Here is a 15306-nt window from a genome sequence, read left to right on the forward strand (position 1 = left end):
GTAAGGTGCTTCTTGTAGTTCCTGTCGATTCGGTTTGCTGTGACCTAAAATAGTGTTTACTGGGGGTCTTCACGAATGGAGAGATGAAGAAAGTCGAGCTACTTCTGGAGAAGTAAATATAATGCAAATTATTTCAGTGAGCAAAACATGGTTTTTAAATATGAAAATATAGAAATAAAGACTAAGGGATAACATATCTCTTACAATATTTACATATATGGTTAAGACTATTCAAAAAGCATCTGCAGAGAACTCTCTCCATGCCTCAAGCTGTAGGAGACATTTTGAGGGACACATAAAAGACATACATGGTCCTTGCCTGCTAAAAGCTCACAACCTCCCTCAGAAGAGTAAGGACTTACATACATGAAAAACCTTGAGATAAATTCACAGAAGTTATTTACTAGGACCTTACTGCAAGTTAACCATGATGTAAAAGGTTTGGACAGCCAAGGGGAGGCTAAATCCAGGAGCAGCGATGGGAGAAGACAGGGACTGGATTTTATTAAGAATTGGATAAGAGGGATGCCTGGGTGACACTGTCTATTAAGCATCTGACTCTTGGTTTTGGCTCAGGTCGTGATTTCAGGGTCATGAGATCGAACCCTGCATGGGGCTCCACAGTTAGTGGGGAATCTGCTGGAGATTCTCTCTTCCTCTCCCTCTGCCCCTCTCCTTGCTAAATTAAATAAATAAATCTTTTAAAAAAAAGTGGATACGAGAAGAGAAAGAGGGGGCTCTGGGAAGGGGACATGCTGTACTGTGGATTGGCAGGCTATTCACATTTTTCTGAATAAAGGAGACGTTGGCAGGGGCAAAGAAGAGGAAATCAGATATCTGGGCTGGTATCGCAAGTAGGGCATAGAACGAGTCTTAAAGGTAGGTGCCTAAGGATGGAGATACAGGAGCTGAGGAAGACTGAAGTTTTTCATCTGGAAGATGCAAACTCGGTTGCTCAGAGGACACACTGAGATCATTGAAAAATTAAAAGAAAAGAGATCGGTTGTAAGGGTAGGTGAGAAATCCGTAAGGCACTTTCCCCAAGGCTGTATCTGACCGACTTCTACGATCTTAGAAGATAGTTTCTCTCTCCCTCCATCCCTCCCTCTGTCCTTTCTTCTGTTCTGCCATAAGAGAGAGACAAATGGACTTTAGTAGGAACTCAAGTTGCTTTTTAAACTAATCTTTGTTTGAGGCCTGAGCAGTCCCTGCAGACCTTCTGAAGTGAAGTGAAGGCTTGTACCTGGTCTCTGAACTCTGAGCTGCTCAGGGTGCTCCTTCTTTGCGAGGCTGGGAAAATCCAACACGAGGCAGAAGTATTCCAGGAAAAAAAAATTTCTTTGGACTGTGAACACAACCTCACGGAAAGATCTGTAGTGAAATAAAGAAATCACAGAAAAATAGAAAAGAAAAAAAAAGAAAAATTCTTAGATGAAGAGGTAAGGAGGAGAACAAGTAACATTTTCAGTGGTGCTTTCGGAAATACTGGATCAAAAGCATTAAATATTTGTCGAGCATCTGTACTTGAGTTGTTAAAGTATTTTGATCACTCGGAGTAGCTATCAAATTTACTCTTCCTCTGAATGTGTCTACAAGATATTCTCTCCAGCCCTCACCTCTGCTCTCACTTTCTCTCTTTGCCCTGAGCAAAATAGCACGTTTACTTGTCAGCGCTGATTTTCTTAGGGCATGTAATACACTAAAGGAACTTCCTGACAGGACCTTCAGCCTTGCTGAATCATGGACCCATCTGACAGTGGAACCACATTGTGCCATAGTTTGATTATAGAAAGCTGATATGGGTATGGTTATACATGTAGATGATAGAGATAGAACCAACTTTGGGCATATATACACACAAGACTGTTTGGCACAGATCAACATTCTTTTTTTTTTCCTTCCTACTTTTCCTTGCTATTAGTAGGGGTAGGTGTTAAAGTTGACCGGAGGAACATGATCCTGGCAAAGGATTAGCAGAGAAGGTCTCCAGAGGCTCAAGGAACAACATTTCCAAAGTTTAACTTTTTCCAATGACTTAAATAAACTAAATTATCACTTAAGTCTCCCTACTTATAGGTAAGGAACTATCACAGAAGAAAAAACATCTTGCAGTGTTAAATAATGAAAGTCTGACTAGATTGAGGCAGAAATAATCTCCATAATATTTATATGATCAGGAAAGCTTTCCAACATATTCATCCATTTATTCCACTAACACTGAGAGCACATCTACTATTCACCCAGGCACTGTGATAGGCATCAGCTGAAGAATGCTATCCTCATGGGGTTTGCATCGTGCAAAGAGACATACAATTTTTGAAAAATGTAAAAACATACCCAGTAATTATATGGTAAAGCCTTTGACAAAAATGGAGAAGAGAATAAGCAAGCTGGGAAGGGGGTCATTTTAAAGAGGGTGTCAGGAAAAACTTCCTTTAGGAGACAACATGCAAACGAAAAGGCTGACGGAGGTGATCTCATGTTTATCAGCCACATTCGCCTAATCTATTGTCACGGATTCACTGGGTCATCAAACCAGCCATTCCTGGGCACCAGGGTGGCTCAGTTGGTTAAGCATCTGACTCTTGATTTCAGCTCAGGTCATGATCTCAGGGTTGTAAGATCAGGCCCATTGTCAGGCTCTGCACTCAGCAGGGAGTCTGCTTGAAATTCTGTCTCTCTCTGCCTCTCCCCTGCTTCCCCACCCACTTTTTTCCCCCAAATAATAAATAAATCTTAAAAAAACAAAAACAAAAAACCAACCACGGGTCCCCTAACGGATTCCTCCCGAGGCTTAATTCTTGTACAAAATGTATTGGCATGTTAGGTGATCTGTTAGTAGCCTTTGGTTTCACTATGGAATACATTAATGGCCAACTTATCCAATCTTGTGCCTCAGTTTCCTCACGTTAAAATAAGGATTGGAATACTACCTAGCTTATTGGACTGTATAAGGATAATTGTTGTTACATACAAAATGCTTAGGACAGTGTCTGGTATATAAGTATTAATTCATTATTATTGCTATTTTTTTTAATTAACAAAGGAATCAAATAGGAAAAGCTAAAACATAAGATACACTTTCTTTTGAAGGCATGATAACCTTTTTGGAGATATAAGTGAAGAGTTGTTAATTTGTTATAAAGTTACAAATGTTTGACCCTTTTCATTACATATAGTTTAATGTCTGGCTTTGGATTTATGAAATGGATAAAGTGAATGTAATAAGAATTTTGGGGAATGGGATGGAGTCTTAAACATCAGCATCATGCTATGAACCAAATATTGCTTGGGGCAAAGATTTTATTCCTTATTCCTAATTTAATCATCTTGGGCAGTCCAATTTTTTTTTAACTTGGCATAGACTTAACTATTTTTTTTTTAAGATTTTATTTATTTATTCGACAGAAGTAGAGACAGCCAGCGAGAGAGGGAACACAAGCAGGGGAGTGGGAGAGGAAGAAGCAGGCTCATAGTGGAAGAGCCTGATGTGGGGCTCGATCCCATAACACCGGGATCACGCCCTGAGCCGAAGGCAGACGCTTAACCGCTATGCCACCCAGGCGCCGCTAGACTTAACTATTTTTAATCCTCACAGAACAACATCAAATTCTATATATGACATATGAATCTGGGGAAGAAAGGAATCATTGAACTAGTACACACTGACATACAAGGACTAAATTGAAGGAAACCAGATACACTTTTCCAGTTACCTAGTGTATTTACAAAGTGGAATGTGACAAAAATCTATTATCCCCAATACTCCGAAAAACCAAATGAGATATCTTTAACGGAATTATTGCCTTGTCTGCTGGGCTGTGTGTCCACAAGTAAAGAATCCCACAGTTAAAAGGGTACTAGTGTAGTTACTGAGAGATGAAAGTCTAGATTGGTCTAGGAACAAAACCGTTATCTTCAGCATGACAGTTTTCTCCTAGTGGCCAATGCCAAGGTCCCCCATCCCCACTGTATTTTTTAAAGATTCAGTAAAGTTGAGGTATCCAAAACTAGAATAAGGTGATGCTTATTTTCAACTATTGGAAGAGCACAGATAGTTGTTTCCTAAACAAACAAAAGGTTATGTGTATTTTCAACAATTGGAGCCAAAAGAGTGACAATGCATGTTTTTACTTCTCCCCAACTCCCTTCCTGCCACATTCCAAGTCCATTTGTACCACAGTAGCAACGTTCTTTTTTCCCCATATAATCGAACATTTATACTCACGGGGTTATTAATCACACTTTGCACTTAGACGGCCTGAGTTTGAAAGAGCATTGCTTAGAATTCTATAAACAGTCATTAATCCTTTAAAAAAAACAGAAAGTTGTGTGTTTTGTAATCATTTTACTCATATTATTGAGTGTATAGAACTATAGAATTATCAAAGGCTCCCCATTTTGCATAGGATCCATGATCTTTAATGGTTTTCTATATGTGAAAATAGTAGTAGGTTTTGATACAGTGAAATTGTTGAAAGGTTCCAGCCGCTTTGCCTAAGGCTAGACATCCTTTAGTCTTCTACATTTTTTCCACTGTTGCTTGGAGGTCATTTTTTCTCTGACACTGGAGTAGGTCCTTGAGGTATCCCGTTGCCCTCTGTGAGTTACATGCACTTACCAGCATCCACGCATGATTCCATTTGCTTCTGTAATTACGTTTTCTCAAAATGAAGGCATAAGATCTAACAATATTATTTGTTTTACTTGCCATTGCTTTCCAATCCCTAGCATGATGCTCATAGTAAACAATGTATGTTTATTTTTTTAAGATTGTATCCATTTATTTAAGAGAGAGACAGAGTGCACATGAGCAGGGGGAGGGGCAGTGGGAGAAGCTGACTCTCTGCTGAGCAGGGAGCCCCATACAGGGCTCGATCCCAGGACCCTGAGATCATGACCTGAGCGGAAGGCAACCGCTTAACCAAATGAGCCACTCAGGTGCCCCACACAATGTATGTTTGTTATTGAGTGACGAATGTAATATGGCTCTGAAGTTCCAAGTAAAATTCAACCTCTGTTATGAACTCACTGCGTGACCTTAGGCAAATTCATTGAACTTCCTGGTGCTCAGGATCTTTTTTTTCCCCTGGCTGGAAATAATGCTAACAGTTTGGGAGCAATTTTTGATGTATCAGGTGTTGTTCTAAGCAATGTATTAGCTCATTAAATCATGTGAAAATCCTATAAAGTAGATATTCATTATCTCAAATGCATAGTTGAAAGAATTAAGGCCCAGAGGGACTAAATGACCTGTGTTATTAGTAAAGCTAGTGAGGACAGAATTGGGAATTTGAATCTAGGCATTCAGTGTCAAGGACCCATGCTCTTAGCTATGCACTATATGCACCCTAGACCTTTAGATGATTTTTCAGTTTTGTTCCAAAATCGATGTTGAATAATAGTGGAAAAAAGAAAAAACTTTTCCATTGATTGTATCTGGATATAAAACCTACCTCAACATTTTCTTTCTTTTATAAAAGTTCTTTAGTTGACTGAATTTAACATTCTTATTTGTAAAAGAGTCCTATAATAATATTTACCTTCTGCTTATCTAGTAATTTAAATAAACTGGTGTCCATAATGTGCTAACATCTAACAAATGAAATTATTTTATTATTGGGGTAATAAAAATAAGTATGTTTATGTGACTTGATTTTAAAAAAGCAATGAAAAATACCAAAATATGTTTTTCTGAAGTAGCCTATAACTAGGAAGATAACAGTGCTCATTTTTAGCCAGAATTGTTTAAAGATCTATAAAGAGAGTAGATTTTAAACATTCTCCTCCCAAGAAAAACAAATTACAACTATGTGAGATGATGGATTTTAACTGAACTTATCCTGATGATCATTTTGCAATATGTGCATATATATAGGGAGAGAGAAATGCCAAGTTAGTATGTAGCAGACCTTAAACTAATACAATGTTATATGTCAATTTTGTCACTAAAACTGGAGAAGATCTACAGTGGCTGAGTTATTTGGAAAATTAAGTTTCCCTGTAGTTTGGGGGCAACACGTCATCCCAAGGCAACAGCTTAGTCTGGGTTAAAACACAGACACTGCTAGCAGCAATTAAAAGAAAACCAACTGTGTTTTATTTGATTAGACAGGTAACAATACGCCTAGTTTACAGATGAGGCAACAGAGGCCTGTGTGCCCAGAGTCACACTGCAGACCAGGATTTGAAGATGAATCCGATTCGAACCCTCTGCGCTCCTCGTGGCTACATTACTGGCTATTGGAAAAGCAGGGGTTTAGATAACATTTGCACTTCTCTGCTGGGCTCACATGGCTTGACCTAGCTTCTGTTCAAGGAACTCAACTCCAGAATGTTCATTAATTCACTCAACACATTATTTATGACGTGCCCGAGTGAAAGGGGTGTACTGCATGGACATCAAGTCTCTGGAATTCATTTTAAGCACACCAAGGAAAACTACTTTTGTTTCACTGCTTTCCAAGAATAGAGACTTACCGCTAAAATTTTAATTTTGTGGCATTACAGTTTACTCATGTGCTTTCCCCAAACTAGCAGACCTGGTTAAATAAACTTGGTTTTCAGACAAACTAGATAGAAAGAAGAAAAGCTTTGTGAAATGGGCACTCAGCCAGTCTTGAGGAATGAACATAGCATTTTCAGAGTCTTCGGAATATTAAGAACAGGTCATAAGTAAAAGAAAATAGGAAATAAGGACCGGAGGTTGGGAAGCCTGGAGTCAGTTCAGACTGTCTGAATCACTTATGTTGTGGTGGTGATTTGAGCTGACAAAATGTTATTGGAGGGATCACTCTCCTCAGCACTGTTTGCTTTGGGAAGTCAGGCAGAGATTTATTATGGCTGAAAGCCTTTACAGCTGTCGGATGTAAGTGCTGGGTTAAGAGAGTTGAAAATATCAGCTGAAATTAATAGCATGAGTTGTGATTTTGAATATCTGCAACACTTGCAAAGGGACAAAAAGAAAAAAGAAAAGGAAGAAAAGAAAAGAAAAGAAAAGAAAAGAAAAAAGAAAAAAGAAAAGAAAAGGAAAGGAAAAGAAAGCCAGAGACCACAGTTCTATTCTACATCTATGATTGTGTTTGGTGCAAAAAAAGTCATGACATGTGATACACGGAAAGGGAGCAGTTTCATACCCACTGAATATAACCCAGATATCTGAAATGCTGACATACGGGGCTGACAATTAACGGGATGGATTTTGATGGGAGTAAAGCTGTTAGACTCAATAGCCACGATGACAGAAAAAAGGAGGCGTTGGAAGTGATGTCTTTCGAAAGAATGTTCATCCTAAAGAGTAACAACCACCACAATGCATGAGTAAGGATGCCAAAAAATATATGTTTGGAAGATGAAGATAAATTGATGAAAGGTGGGTAGATCACATAGACAGATAGGTATGTTAAATAGCTGACCATTATTTTTATGTCTATATCTCCACGTATGCCATGTAATAATTCTATCTGATCCTTCTATCTGTCTTGGAAAATGTAACCTCAATCAAATGCGAAGGAAAGATTTCAGGTTTTGCCTTTGTTACCGGGGCCGTAGACACAGTGGCACGCATCTTCAAGACGTAAACAGACTTTGTGATGGAGAATGACCCATAGCTAATACTTCTTATGAAACTCTAAGTAGGGGAATATATTATGGAGCGGTTTCTGAACTTGCTTGGCAAGGAATCCCTTTCTCGAGAAGAATGTCATTGGTTCATTTCCTCTGAACACTGAGAAATACTGTTTCGGAGTGGAATGTGTATGTTGAGAAGGTCTTCCCCTGCTTGTCCTTGGTAATTATAATTACTGGGTACATAACTCAGAATCTGGATACAAAGCAGTGTTGACTGAATCAATACATCTAATAAATGAGTCACATGTATGTCCCTGTCACCCTAAGGGTCGTACAACCTGTTCTCAACTAAAGGATGTATCTGTTCAAATTTGAACAAACGCTAACATGTCCTAGAGGCTCTGGAATGCTAATTGTAATATTGACACGTTGATGCCAATGACCCAGACCACTACAGTGTTATGTCGCCTGTTATCTGACCAGTTATCATTAAAATGTGTTTAAAATGTGGAGGGAGGAAATAATGCATATTTTGACTAGACATCTGATTTCACCAAGTTAGTTACATTTTTATTAAAATAGGACTGTCATAGGATAATGAAATATTCCCGTCTCTATTCTGCCTTTATCTCCTGCTTACCTTGGTTACCCTTGTCATTTTATCACTTTCAGGATTTTAATTCAGTTCAGAAATAAAGTAATGACATAAAGTACAGATGAAAATTTCCCTGCAAGAAGCAGACTTGTTAACAAGACTGATTATTAATAAATAATAATTCTTTTAAAATGAGAGGCCTATCCCTCCACTTCCATTGCTTCAAAACACCTGTGGCTTCTGTGGTCTTTCAATGAAGCCACGCAGTGTCTGCTTTCTTCCTCCAGTCTCTCTAGTCTTACCCACCACCTCCCTCACTATATTCCACCCAATCTTTGTTCACACTCTTTGCATTTCAGCCAGTGTACCCTTCGCTTACTTTCTTGACCACTCCATGTCTTTTGTGCACTCTATTACTATGACCAAAATGGCCCTTTTCACCCAAACAACAGCCTCCAACATTATTATGTAGAAGAGATGACACCAAGTGACAGATGCCGAGCTAGGGCACTTGACTTGAAGATGAAAGCAGGACAAGGCTCCACCTGTGATTCAGTGTGTGGCAAGGGAACAAGTTCTTGGGTCTAACAAATGGCCATTTGCTCCAGTACAATGGCCTCTGAGCTATATTCCAGCAACATTATGAGCGGAAATATCCCTCCCCTCAAATTCCTATGTGAAATCCTAACCCCCAGGACCTCAGAAGGTGACTGTATTTGGAGATAAGGCCTTTGAAAAGGTTAATAAGGTAAAACGAGGTCATATGGGTGGGCCCTAATCCAATATGACTGGTGTCCTCATAGCAACAGGACATTAGGGCACAGGCAAGAGGAAACACTGTGTGGAGATGCGAGGAGAAGACAGCCCTCTATAAGCCAAGGAGAGAGACCACAGAAGAAACAACCCTGTCCACACCTTCATCTTGGACTGTCAGCTTCCAGAGGATGAGAAAATATATGTCTGTTGTTTGAGCTCCCCAAGAGATATGACTATGGCAGTCCTGGCAAACTAATACACAAAACATGTCCTTATTTAGTAGAATGCTCCGATTTAAGTTTTTTCTGCCCTCACCTAAGGAAAGCAAAGTTCTCTGTTCCACGCCCCAGTCATGAGTGTTTACTCTACTCTATTCTAAAGCGAGAGTGGTAGATATTTCCATGCAGGATACTTTTTTCCCTCTGGAGACACTATAATTGGCTGTAAAGAGAAGTGCTTCCCAGACTAAGGGTGTGCCATATGAGAATGTAAGGCATAAAATATGAAATACTTTTAAAATTACATAGGATTAAGAGGCAAGTGCAATGCAGTAGAATTTACAGTTTACTCATTGGGTATCCACTTGGTGCAAAGCCCTGAGTATAGAAAGGTACTGTGTGAAATAGAGAGGTAAATATGGCATCATCTCAGCCATGCAAAGTTCACTGTCTCACGTGGGAAAAGAAATGTGTGACAGTTGTCTCTCCATAAATCTGGGGGTCATCTCATTCAAGGAGGGACACCTCAATCTGACTGAAATAGATCTTAATTTTTCAGCCAGAGAGGACTCTGTTTTCTAAATTCTTTAAGATTGAATAGGAAACCTCCCTTTTTTTTTTTTAGTCTCAAATAATGGAAACCACCTCATTTCATATATGGGTGTAAAATGCCCTAGATTTTTTATAGAACACTGCCTTTGAAAATTGAGATACTTTGGGGAGTTAGTTGGTAGCTTTAAAGACTTTTCTTAGTATTTACAATATACTGAACACTACTCAAAATCCCTGATATCCGTTTCCATTTAACATTCCCAGCATCTGAAGAATTTGCTTCTGTTGACTCCTGCATTACAGATAAGGAAAAAGTTTTAGGGGGTTTGGGTAGCTTGTCAAAGATCACACAACGGCTAAGTAGTGGAAACAGGCATCAAACTAACTGATAGGAAGAGCTCCCAGGTATCATGCGTTACTACCACATTCATTTTTATAATTTGTAACTCAAATAAGTCCTTTTCCAAAACTGGGTGGCTGAGGAGCCAAAGGACCGTTAAAACAGCGATGATCTGTGTAAATATCCATGTAGAATTTGGCACAAAATAGGAGTGGAAACATAACCATTTCTAGATAAAGCAAAGCATAATATGCACTTTAGGATTGATTTCCTAATCAAGTTATCACTGCAGTACTAAGAGCCATGTAACAGGGAATATTTCCTATCAATGTGACTTCATGTATAAGCTCCATATCAACACTCTTAGGACAAACATAGCCCTTAAAGTTGAGAGATTAAATGCTCGGGGGAGTTTCTCCACACTTCATGTATCAAGAGATGATGCTATGTTTTGTATGGACTCATGGTTCATGGATATTGGCCAGCCTTCAATGACAGTCATATTCAGAACACATTGAAAAACACAACCAAATATTGTTTTCATTATACCAGTTTAGTTATTAAAAAAAAAAAAAAGGCGAGGGGTAACTGCGTGGCTCAGTTGGTTAAGCATCTGCTTTCAGCTCAGGTCGTCATCGAGTCTCACATCAGGCTCCTTGTTCAGAGAGGAGTCTGCTTCTCCCTCTGCCCCTCACCCCACTCGTGCTTTCTCTCTCTCTCTCTCTCTTTCTCAAATAAATAATAAAATCCTTAAAAAAATGATTGATAACAAAGTACGAGTGATATCTAGAGTACTAGTGAAATGTGCCAAAAATAAGTTTCAGTTCTAGTGGCACTGTGTTCCTCTATTCAGATACAAGAAAGACATTCTTATCTTTTACCAGATCCAGCCCCCACCCTCCTCAAAAATATGTATTTAGCACTGTTTCTTTTTCATTTTCTAGACACTGGCTTGAACTCACATAATAATGATCCAATTAATGTTCCCTTATTAAGGTGGGAAAAATGATTCTATATAATATTTGAGAAATAAAATTCTGTGTCTGTTTGGAACTTCAAATTCATAGCTACCAAATGCAAAATGTGAAGTGAGAAATTAGTAATGATCTATCTTACTAGAGCAATTTGACAGTAGGACACAACAACAATAGTATAAAACAACTTACTTTTATTAAAAAAACAACAACAGATTATTTCAATTTACTTTGTGTTTGCTGCTTAAAGGAGGTAATTCATGGAAAGCACTTATCAAAGTGCTGAAAACATTGGAGGACTCAAAGTTAACCACTGTTGGCGTTATTTTAATGGAAGAAGAATTCTTATAGAAAATAAATTTAATATTATTCCTGTGAGGACTAATGGCACTAAAATGTCATGCTATGGAACTTTCCATGATTTTTTCACTGGCTTTCATAATTCTCAAAAACTGACATTATAAATGTCCCATATTAGACAATCTTGGGCTCTGAAAATTCAGTATTTATAACAGGCATTATTAGCATAAAGTAAACATTCCAACCAGATACTCTGTTACAGCGTAATGCAGTGAAACACAAAAAACTGAATGCATTTTGTCCATAGCAAAATACATGTTCAATGGGAAAAAAATTAAAATTTGTCCAAGTGTTTTTTTCAGTTCAAATTTTGTCAATATTAAGTCCAAGGGACTTTTCAAAAATATTTTTTTTTTCAAAAATATTTTTTAAAAAGTGCAAAGTGTTTCTCAACTCTCCCATTTATTTGGATTTGATTTTTCATATGAGGAATCTTCATTTTCATTTTTAAACTATTCTTACCAGTATCTTTAAGAAAATGACAAAGGAGAGTGTGTATGTAAATTGGATCTGAAAATGTAAAAACACTCCTGTATTCATTTTGAGTGTAAAATTAGCTTGTGAAACATGAATAATATAGAGATAAAACATGGGTGGTGACTGATAAGGATAAATATGAAGTTTCATAAAGTTTGGTGGTTTATGCCCAGTGGGAATGGCTTTTATTTTAGATGAATAGCTCCTGAAGTGTTGATTTCCGTTTCTCAGATGTTGAGTGATGTTGAACACCCTTTCATGTGTCTCTTGGCCATCTGGATGTCGTCTTTGGAAAAACATCTATTCAAATCCTCTTCCCTATTTTTTAATTGTATTGTTTGTTTTGTTTTTTGGGTTTTGTTTTTGTTTTTGCTAACGAGTTGTAGGAGTTCTTTATATATTCTGGATATTAGCCCCTTATCGGATATATGATATGCAGATATTTTCTCCCATTCAGTAAGTTGCCTTTTCATTGTGTTGAATGGTTTCCTTTAGCTGCCCAACTTTTTAGTTGAATATAGTCCCTTTGTTTATTTTCTCTTTTGTTGCCTTTGCTTGTGGTGTCAAATCCAAAAAAATCACCATCAAGACCGATGTCAAGGAGCTTACCAGCCATGTTTTCTTCTAAGAGTTTTATGGTTTCAGGCCTTACATACAAGTCTTTAATCCACTTTGAGTTAATTTTTGTGTGTGGTGTAACAGAGTGGCCTAGTTTCATTCTTTTGTATGTAGCTTTGTCCAGTTTTCCCAACACATTTTTATGGAAGAGACTGTCCTTTCCCCATTCTGTATTCTTGCCTCCTTTGTAATACATGAACTGGCCATATATGTGGCCATATATGTGGCCAATCTTTCCCATAAATCCGTGTGTTTGTTTTATGTGAGTACCATACTGTTTTGATTACTATAGCTTGGTAATATAGTTTGAAATCTTTAGGCCTCTAAATGTGTGCCAAGCCTGACACCTGTCCCTGGGGCCAAAGCCCTAGGACAAGCAAGCAGGACTCTTTCAGAGAAAGAGTGGAGTTGTGTCTCAGGCTGCTGTCTGTGCAAGGCTCTGGGGATGGTAGCCTGCTAACTCTCTCCTCAATTGTTAGTCTCGTAAGACCCAGGACCACAAGTCCCACTGGCCACCAGAAACCAGAGGTCAAAGGGCATCCCCAGGGCAGCAGCCGCAAAGACTTTTGTAAAGTCTAACACCAGACACTTGTAAATCTCCCCCCAGAAGGCAGTAGCACCTGGCTGCGGGGAAGATAGCACCTACCCAACGAGCCCTCTGGAGGAGATTACGGTCAGGCCCCAGGTGCATCTTCAACCGGAAGCCTGCCCCACCGGCTGTTGCTGTGCTGAGACGCTCACAGGCCCAGGAAGACGGAGCTCCTCAGTCTCTTGCTTCTCCTTGTGCCCTGGACGCGGTAGCTGTTTAAGAACTCTTTCGCGGTTGGTTATCGTTCTGTGAGACCCACAAGCTAAGCCCTGCCTGGCCACCAGAGCCACGGCATGGCCAGGTGACCCCTCGTGCAGCTGCAGAAACCTGCCAGGGGAAAAACGGGAGCCCCCGACGTGTATAAACGCTCCCTCCTGAGAGACAATACTGGTGCTCTGGAGTGGCCCGGGGGACAGCGTAGAGGTGGTGCCTGCCAGGAGGGACGAAAGGGGAAAACAGGAAAAAAGAAGGAAAAACAAAACAGACTTGGGAGAGGCAACATGGCGCCCCCAGGAGCGAGGAGGGGTAGCGTGAAGGAGGCAGCTGCTCGTCTTCCCTGGAGAGCAAGGAGCGGGCCGTTGCAGGTGCCACCGGTGGGACGTCGGGCCGTCAGACGGAGCTCCACAGCCCGTGCTGGGCTCCTCCGCGCTGCGCCGCCACCACGTGAGTCCTCCGGCCTGCGGGCTCGACTCCTGAGCCCCAGCGCGTTTTCAAAGCTAAGTGTATGGGGGGCTCCTCCCTTAGGTGCAGGTCTTAAAAGTTGCGGGTGCCTGATGTGGGGTGGGAACCATTTGCTCCTGGGGGAGCAGCTCCAGGTTCTGAGCCCCAGGCGGTGAGCAGCGTGGGCAGGGGGTGGCGAGACCGTGCCCCAGCCTCTCCTGCCTGCTGCCCTGCGCGCCGGCTCTACTTGGCTCCATCCCCGGGAGTCCAGCCACCCCCAGGCACTTTTAAGGTCTTTTTTCAAAGGGAGTTACTCCCTATGTGGCTGTGGATGCTGTGTGTTTCTGGAGGTGGTGAGTTCAGAGCCTCACGTTGCCATCTTGCACTGGTACCTGCCTGGGACCTTTCATTCCGGCATGGTGATTTCTGGTTTTGAGTCCTCCCGGCTTTGGGTCGTGAAGATTTTGTCTGTATGCCCGTGCGTGAGCCGGTCTTTCTCCTCTGCCTTTTGATTTATAGAATATATTTAGGAAGGCATTCTGTAGTTTCAGATTACATTTTCTGCTGGCTATTTTAGGATTTCGTTTGTTTACTTTGTACTTTTCTTTTTCAACTTCAGTCTCAAAAGTCTCACATTCCCCTTCAATTATTTCCACCTTTAAGGTTAAACTTTTTCGTGATGTCCAACAGTATGGGCTGGTGGTTCTGCCTATTTTTTTGTGTTTGGTTGTTTAGTTTTTAACTGTATCTTCTTTTGGGTGACTCATTTTGCTCAACTAATGTTTGGGATGTTTATCTCGTTGTGTGTTTTTGCAGATCATTTTTATTCTGAATATTATTCTGTTGTGTAAATACACCACCGTTCACCCAGTCTTCTATTGAATGGCCCTTAAGTAGTTTACATTTTATGGCTTTTAAGGAAATCCATTCCTAACGTTAGGATGACGGCTGCTAGGAGCATGCTTATCTGTGCTACAGTGCATGTTATGTGTGGGTTTACATTTGCTAGGTGTGACCTAAGAGTGTGTGAGCTGGGTATGGTCAATGTTAGTAGGCACTGAGGAATGGTTTTCCAGCAGTGTGTGAGTCTTTACGGTTCATTCATATGTTCTATAATATTTAGCAGTTTTGTGTTTTTCTCAATTTTATCCATTCTGGTGCATGTTGTTATATTTTATTGTGGTTTTCGTTTGCATGTCTCTGGTTGTTAATCAAGGTGAGCGCCTTTCCTATGTTTATTTTCCATTTGCATATGTTTTTGGTTGCCTTTACAGGACTTCTGCCCAGTGTGCTATTGAAGTTTCTGTTTCCCGTAGTGATTTGTAAGAGTTCTTTATATATTATGGATCCGAGCCTTTTGTTGGTTGTGCTTCTATGTTACAAATGTCTTCTCACACTTTGGGTTTACCTTGATATTATTTTTATGTTTTAACAAACAAAAGTTCTTAATTTTGGAGTAGTCCAGTTTACCATTTATATTTGTTAGTAATATTTTTTTTCCTTTTTAAGAATTATTTGCCCAAACCAAGATAACTAAGATATTGTCCTGCAGTTTTGCGAAAGCATTATTTTTTATAGCACTTAAATCGGCAATCCAT

This window comes from Ursus arctos, unplaced genomic scaffold (assembly GCF_023065955.2).
Source record: "Ursus arctos isolate Adak ecotype North America unplaced genomic scaffold, UrsArc2.0 scaffold_30, whole genome shotgun sequence".
Lineage (NCBI taxonomy): Eukaryota > Metazoa > Chordata > Mammalia > Carnivora > Ursidae > Ursus > Ursus arctos.